We start from the raw sequence: 8517 nt of genomic DNA, 5'->3' as shown, positions 1-8517 counted from the left end.
CAGCTGATGAACAGTATCTGTAAGTGACATCCTTAAGAAATGGGAAAAAAATCCAGCAAAGACCTGATCCACCATGTAATACCATCTGGAAATCGTCTAATTGGCAACAGCTTCAATTTTAAGTTTGACAATGATTGCAAACACACTGCTAGTGCAGTGAAACCATACCTAGAAACGCACATTAGAATTCTATTAGTCATGGATTGGCCTCCCTAGAACCTGAACCCAATAGCAGTGTTGGGTCATATGACAGAGAAAAGTACAAAAGGAACCTAAAGTTCAAAGAAGAGCTTTAAATGTCCTTCAAGAAGCCCAGAGAGCTACTCCTGAACACTACTTCAGACTGTGTTGAAGAATAAAGGTGCTCATACCTTTTTTTGCCATATATCCTGCATTCCTATGCATTTATTTTGCTTGCACATTTCAATAAATCACCTCAACTTTTGCACAGTACTGTACCATCTATCAAGCAAGTGTAGTAAAAAATACCCCAAACAGCAGCAACAGCACAACATCGTTGAGAGGTCCAGTGACTAAAAACAGCGGAGGTGAAGCCTCATTCAAAGAAAGGCTATTTTGTTCCAGGCTCTAAGTGGGCCTGTTCTGCTGTAAACCTGGGGATTTTAGTATGAGAGTATATGGGGACTGATTCGACTGTGGAGCCAGCCTCAAGTGGCCATTTCAGAAACAGAGTAGAATAGGCCTTTATTGTCATTGTACATGTACAACAAAATTGTAGGTGCTCCACACCAACTGTGCCGGAATAAAATATAAACAGTAGACAGCAGGAATAAATAGCAAACAAGAGAAATATATAAAAAAATAAGAGAAAAGCACAACTGCACCCAATTATTCTATACACAAGCCAGTACTAGTTCAGTGTTATCGTCTGGAGTGCTCACTCTGATTAGCAAAGCACAAGTTAATAATGGGTGCAAGTAAACTTTACAGTACCAGAGTCTGCATTACAATTCATATCACAGTTCATATTCATTCACACCAAGAGATGAAATCAGATGAACCGCATGCCAGTCTTTAATGTCAGGGAGAACACTTTTCATTCTGCCGGTACCATCTCTGCTGCTCCTGCATTTCATTTAAAATGAATCTACGAGACCACAGAGAGTCAAGCAATTCTTCCAACCCCTCCTCTTCCTCCTCTTTATTCCCTCCATCCAACCCTATGGGACGAGTGAGTGAGTCAGAAGCATAATGCTCCCTTATTAGCCCACTGATTCTGACGCACACACACACACACACACACACACAGAAGAGTGGCTCTACCACAAAGACAACAACAGCAAGGAAACGGTGAAGGACATCTTTCACATTATATGAATGTGGTTAGTTTGTCAGCGCGCGCGTGTGCGTGTGTGTACATGTGCGTGTTTCCGTGCTTGTCCTCGGTTTGCTCTCTGACACTTTATTCCAACTTTTTTTTTGCTCCTTTCTTTCTCCCTCTCCTCGCTTCGCTCGTCTCTCTCTCTCTCTCTCTGCCTACTTATGACTCAGAGGTGCGCAAAAAACTTTCTGTGTTCTGTGCGCACACACTACTGCAAGCCAATAAGCCATACTGAAGTTTACACAAGGAGCCGAAGCCGAACGTTAGCTGGCTTTATAACTCTGGAGAAGTGGGTGGTGTCTGGAAAAAAAAATGATTACATGTGAGGCTGAGGACTGGGATTAAGGTATCCCAGCCCACTACTGGCACACAAAGACAGACAATGAACTGTGGATTAGAGGCAGCCGAGGAAAAGGTGAAGTGAAAGAAAAAGTTTCTTTTTTTAAATGTAAGGGTTTAATGATGCATTTACATCGATTAAACTCCCACTGTGTGGGTTTAAATACATAAATAAATAATTTCAATTACATTTAAGATCCAAGGTTTTACAAGAAAAAAAGCAAAAATATCTTATGGTGAAATGCAGTGAAATGTAAAAATAATACTAGATATTAGTAGGCCATACCACTTCATTAATAGTGTGGTATAATTGCATTTAAGTCCTGAAACAAACAGATTAGTTGATACTGTTAAATATGAACATGTTTCTTTGGTAAATGGTGACATTTTCCATTGCCTAATTGGGAAGTCGGTGAATGTGATGCAGTAAAGTTTTGGTTGATAGTGTTAATCCTCTGTTTCATGCTGATTTTGTTTTTTGTTTATTTGGCTGGTAATGTGTTAGGTTGACCTTTGGCTTCACACTCTCTGACGGCTGGCTGCTCCGTGCCGGGCCTGGGCGCCTCAACTTAGCTCAGCTGGGTCATCGTGGAGCCGGGGCCAAAGTGGAGGTGGGAAAATGTGTGAGGTCTGGTAATGAGCTTGAGCAAAGAGATAGCGGGTGGTGGGGGGGTGAGGATGGTGAAGCAGAAAGGAGAGAGAGAAGCAACTGATACGTCTGGGCGATGACTCACCGATGCTGGGTATTTATAGCATCGGGAGGGAGGTGTGGGGGTGGAGGAGCGAAGTTTGTGGGGTTTGGGAGGCAGCCAGGACAGCATCATCGCACCAACGGGGAGTGGTGAAGGAAGAGACAGAGACTGCAGAGATGAGGAAGCATCGGTGAAGGAAAAGGGCAGGAGAGGAAAGGAAGAGATGGAGGAGAGGTGGAAGAGTGGAAGAAGGGAGTGGTGGCAGGGTCAACGAATGAGACGGAACTAGGCTAACTAACGGAAAGATCAGAGGACGAACTGTGGGGAGAAGTAGAGGAGGCAGAAATAGCATGCACATTTAAAATTCTCAGAACAAAAAAGGCTTGTCTTGTTGATAGTGCCACGCTGCAGGGACACTGTTAAACATCCAGCGAGCTCCATGTGGTGCGCAAGAAACACAGGCGCTGGCTTTCTAATAGAACAACAAAGCTACAGTAGGCTATTTCTGTGCTGGAGCTGGTATTTGAGCAACACCCAAAACATATTTAATGACTCACATTGCAAAAAAAAGAAACACTTTTCCCAGCAGCTTTGCATTTAAAAAAAAAAAAAACTGTGTTTGCAGAGGTAGACTGGAAAAGGTGTCACGCTTTAATGAACATGACAATCATCTCTGTTACCAAGAGTGTGGGCTACAGTTAAGCAAATTAGGAACATATTAGACTGTTAAGAACAGCTAATTAGGGAGGCAAAAAGAGCAGCTGGAAAGGCAAAAATGTTGATGAATCATTCCTTTTCTTTTTTCTGTAAATATGTGCATTATTAATTCCAAACAGCTTCTTGTATGGCCACAATAAATCTGATTAAATTGAATGTTTTCTGATTCGTATTCTACAGATTTAAATACAGGTTACTGTGGTGTGTGCTCGCTCTCATTCTTCTCTCTTCATTGACAGGATTTCTTCATCAATAAACACATCCTCTCTGGGCCTCTGGTGACGTCAGCCAGTGCGTCATGCTGAATCCCTCACCATACACACGAATCTGAGCATGTGTGCTCATATACACATGCATGCGCAGCCACACACATCCTCTCAGTATGATTCAGAACAACATGGCGAGCGCTCGCATTCATTAATATGTACAGTGTAAAGAAGCATGGGGGGATGAAAGGTAACAACAAGGAGTGAAAAGAGTGATGCTGAGGTTGAGGGGCTAGTTGGAGGCACTGCTGAAAAGGGCTGAAGAGAAGTTAAAAGGAGAAGGGAAAAAAATGTGGTTGCTAAAGAATCAGGCTGTGATGGTGGAGACAGCCAGGTAGGCATGACTAAAATAGCACCTTTGTCAGACGGTAAGAAAAAAAACATGAGATGAGGAGAGGAAAAGAATGGCACAAAGCCTGGTGTTCACTGGTGCACATTGTGCTTAAGTGAGCTTAAAAAAAAAAGGCACAAAATCATCAAAAATATATGTTTTAAATAGAAGTATGCACTTAAATAAGAGTGAAGGGAATCGTTTGTTAAACTCATAGCTGGAAATTGGCAACGTCATGCTTAAACTTAAGCGCATGTTGTTTATCAGTTGGGAGCAAGTTCCCATGAACCCGGCCAGGACTCCAGGGTATTCCTGACACTTAGCCAAGAAACAGTGTTGGCGCACAAAACCTGTGAAATCGCCCCAAACATTCTGGTTTTGTACTGATTAAAGGAACAAGGTATATAATTGATTAGTGGAAGAACGGCTTGTTTTGGCAAGACCCCTCATATTTCCAGTCCTTTTCATGAGCTAACTGGAAAAATTAGAGTGGCAACAACATTCTCATATAGCCTAACTCGAGAAAATTAATAAGCACATTTCCAAACATGTCAAACTATTTATTTTTGTTTTTTTAATGGAAGAAATCCAAAGATGATCATTAGCAGAGGAGGAATGGAGGCTTGGCTGTTGAAGCCAGTCTCATTAAAGCAGAGATATTTGATCCAATCCCACAGGTCCTCTGCTGCATTCCTGTAGCATTACGTGGACATTTGCCCTTTTAGAAAGGCTAAGCTTGTATTGAATCTCCACCTTGTTTCATTCATTTCTCCTCTGCCCTCCCTATGCTGCTCAGCTAGCATGCTTCCTCTCCTTGTTTCTGTCCTTCCATCCTAATGGCTCAGACAACATATTGTGGCTCTAATCACCATCATCTCTGTTCCTGAAACAACCTGCCTCCTGAAGACAAGGACCATGCTTTACTTGCAGTAATTGGCTCAAGGAGAAGGATGAGCCAGATGGGTACAGCAGAAGGAGAAAATGTAATGAATGCACATCACTGAGAAAACGGCCAGCTAAACTGGAGAGTCTAATGAAGGAGACGAGGATACCAACCTGTGGGAAGAGATGAAGGTGGAGGCAGATGAAAGGCAAGTGAGACAGCATCACCATGGAGACGTTGGTTAAGAGGAAGGTGAGCCATGACAACGGGCGCGCCATTGCGCGTGCCCTCCCGCCTCATGATGTGGTGACGGGGGGGGATGGGTGGGTGAAGAGGTGAGGAGGAGTGAAACAAAACAAAGGAGGAGGAGGGGCTGACTACATGCAGCTCTATCTATATCTTCTTCTTTTTTTCTTTTTTCTTGTTTTTCACATACAACATTATTTAAGCGCAAACACTGAATGCTAGACCATTCCAGGAAATCGGTGTTGATTGCTGAAGATCTCGGCTGAGTCACAGGTCCTTGAGCTGACTGATGCAAGAATCTGAACACAGAGCATAAAGAAAAAGTAAAACCAAACAAACAAAAAGACCCTTTGGCACACAGTGTATGTGTTTGAGTTCGTATATGGGTGTGTACTCCTTTATTATAATGACGGAAGCAAGCCATTGTTGAGCTAGTCTAATTTTCTCCCCCCACATCTCTGGCTCATGTGCAAGCAAACAGCAGCGGTATCACCCAGAACAGCAGGGCTGCTGGGTTTAAACAGGAGTGAAATAAATATATCATTTCATGATTATAGAGGAGAACTTGTCAGGTTGAGGAAGAAAGGAAGCAAAATGAAGTCACTTGCTGAAAGAATAACATTTTTAATATACAACCAAGACTGTCCATTAAGCAAATCATTTCCTCCTAGAAAAAGAGCCTAATCCTCAGTATTCTCTGACTACATTAAAACAGGTGGAACATTGTGACTCTACATCTGTTTGCCTTGAAACCTGTAAATGTGTTGTTTTCATGCTTTTCTCTCTCAGGCCTAAAGGACCCCCACCCTGAAAAATACCAGCTCAGTTGATAAAGTCTGCACTGCACATCTGTGATTCTGAGTCTTTTCTTCGTTAGAAAAATGACACGAGTCCAGAATCTGAAAAATCCACGATTCATAAAAGGAATTCATGTCATGTTTTCTCTTCTCCCTGAAAAGCACCTTGAGTAAGAGCCGAATACAAAAAAGGTTCACAATCAAAACAGACGAAAAACTTTTCCTGCAAAAGTATGTACTTACGGGTCTTTTAAAGGAGGCTCTTTTAGCTCTTTAATTTTTTTATGAGGCTTATTTTTAATTGGGGGTAGTGTTGGGGGAGCTGAAGATGATAACTCTATGTGGTGAGATCTCCAGATCACAATCTGAGGAGCTGTGAAAGAGCTGGGTTGGAACACAGTGCCCTGACCTCGGGTCTTCTGATTTGCCAGGACACCCTGACTGCCATGTTTTGTTTTGTTTTTAATTTATTTGGATATTGCAGAACATCTTTGAGTTATTTTATCTGAAGGGGGAGCAGATGTAGAAGGAGGCTCAGAGAAATATTTCAGTGGAAAGATAAACTTCAGAACTGAATTAATGGAAGGGCGCCTCCAAAGCATACTTCTGTGTAACTTAGCAACCAAAGGAGGGAACGGTATCATCAATACTTTGCCAAAATGACTTCTGTTTTGTCTAATAATGGGCTTTGCTATCGATAGACTTATAGAGTTCAATGGAGAAAAAGAAGAAGAAGGGCACTGAAGAAGCAGGAAACAAAGCCCATGAGAGGATGACAGTGGCACTAAAGACTCGTAATCTAATTACTATCATTTTCTCCGTGCCCTGCTGTTACTCTCATTGATAAAGAGAGAAAAAGACAGAGAGAATGCAATAGTGCCGATCACTGGGAATGTTTATTTTCTTTTTAGCATCTGAAGTAATTAATCAGTACAGAATGATGCACAGAGACAGCACATCACAAGCCCCGGAGACGAATAACAGATTCAGTCAGTGAATCTTTTACCAGCAGCAGCCTGCTGGGATATGAGTTTAGAAACCTCTGATCCATCACTCAGAATCATCACAGTGCCCAGGGGGGTTGGTATAACTTCCACAACAAGAAATAAACACGCAAATAGAAGCGCACACATCCTTTAAACCCAACCAGATATTTAACAGCTCTCCACGTCACAACATCCAGACCACCAGGCTGTTTTTCTTACTGACCCACACAGCTCAGACACTGGCAGAGAAATATCTACTAAAATGTTGCTTGTTGCTTAAACACGCATTACAGAAGTTATCTTTGGAAGTTAAATAACATTTGAGCTTTTCTGACACATCTGCTTTCTTGTTTTTACACTGTAAAAGGACACAAGGCAAAAATTTAAAAGGAGATTGAGCAGGGGACCATTTCCTTCAAACATGATGTGAGACAGCTCTCATTCGCCCTGTCACTTTCACTCACGCACACAAGACATCGGTCAGCGTCACGGCCAACAAATGAGCCAAAAATTCATCTTCAAGTAGTTCTGTGTGCTTGTTCACTTTCAGCAAAATTGATAGGAGACAGTAAGCATGTTCCATCATCGGTTTCTTAATATGCACGCGGGAGAATGTGCCCTTTTGAAGAGAGACACAGTTCAACTCAATTTATACAGCAGCGATCTGACTGCTGTGACCTCTGACACCGCTGCCGTCCCCCATGGCGACGGCTGTTTCTGAATGGAGAGTCACCACGTCCAGTGTGTGATGCCGAGAGCTAACACAACACATTCTCCAAACACCACCACGCCTCTCCTTCTTTCCCTTTAACTGTGTTTTGATCTGTGATTCAGTTTTTTTCCATTTGCTCCCCCCTCTCACACCCACACCGAGATGGACAAGGCAGCAGGCACAGCAGCACAGTGGGTCTTTCAACGTCACGAGGCTCTCCGCAGCTCTTCAGCCGTACATGACAGGCAGCTGACGGCACAGTCGAGTTTCAAAAGCACCTTCACCCCTCCCCCATCCCTCTGTGACGTTTGGTACTGAGGATAAAGTAAAAGCATTAAGTGACCAGTTTTTCTTTCTTTAAGAGATGTAAAAGGATGGAAAATATGAAACAATAGAGCAGGACAGCAGATGCAATTAGATGTGAGATGGAAATAGGGCGGGAAAGGCAGAGCTGGGCTGAAATGGAAGAGCACTTCTGTGTGTGGGGTGTCAGAGGACGGTGACCTGGAGCACTTTAGAGACTTGAGATGTTGTTGGAGCATCAGAGGAGGGTTGTAAGGAGACACTTACAAGGACTTTGGGGAAAACATGAAACGGGAATACTACAGGAATGTTAATGTTCACATCAACTTAAATATATTAAGGTATTCAAACATGTGGATAAAGTATAACAAGTCTGTGTGGCATCTGTTCATGTACTGCAGAACCTTGGACACCGTGTGTAGTGCTCTTGATTGCATGAAGGCGTCACTGTGCGATAACAGTGATAGCCCAAGTGTTTAATAAGGCTTTTGATCTCACCATAAACTTCACCTGTCGCCACCTTTTATCTCGCCTGCTGTAGACCTTTACATCTTGTGATCCTGCGGAATGCCGGAGCTTCTGGCCCCCAACAGAGGCCCGGTGTTTATCACATCTCGAAGGGAGAGAGAAAGAGAGAGAAGGAGGAGGGGTTTGGTGGGGGCTGCTCAACTGCGACAGCAACTCCGCGGTGGTTTTAGCCTGTGAGTCATCGCTAGAGGGTTTAACTCTTCCGATGCCACGTTGAGAACATGCAGCGATGTTGTTTTTCATGACCAAAAGTGCGTTTTTAAGAACCTCTCGTTACAAAGAGGGATTTGGCGTTGGCACATTTAGCTTTAAATCTCATAAAACTGGCGCCTAAGAGTTGGTTTCACTTCAATCAAATCAGCTCTCCTGTACATG

The sequence above is a fragment of the Oreochromis aureus genome, linkage group 18 (genome assembly GCF_013358895.1).
Source record: "Oreochromis aureus strain Israel breed Guangdong linkage group 18, ZZ_aureus, whole genome shotgun sequence".
Taxonomy (NCBI): domain Eukaryota; kingdom Metazoa; phylum Chordata; class Actinopteri; order Cichliformes; family Cichlidae; genus Oreochromis; species Oreochromis aureus.
This window is presented reverse-complemented; position numbering follows the sequence as displayed.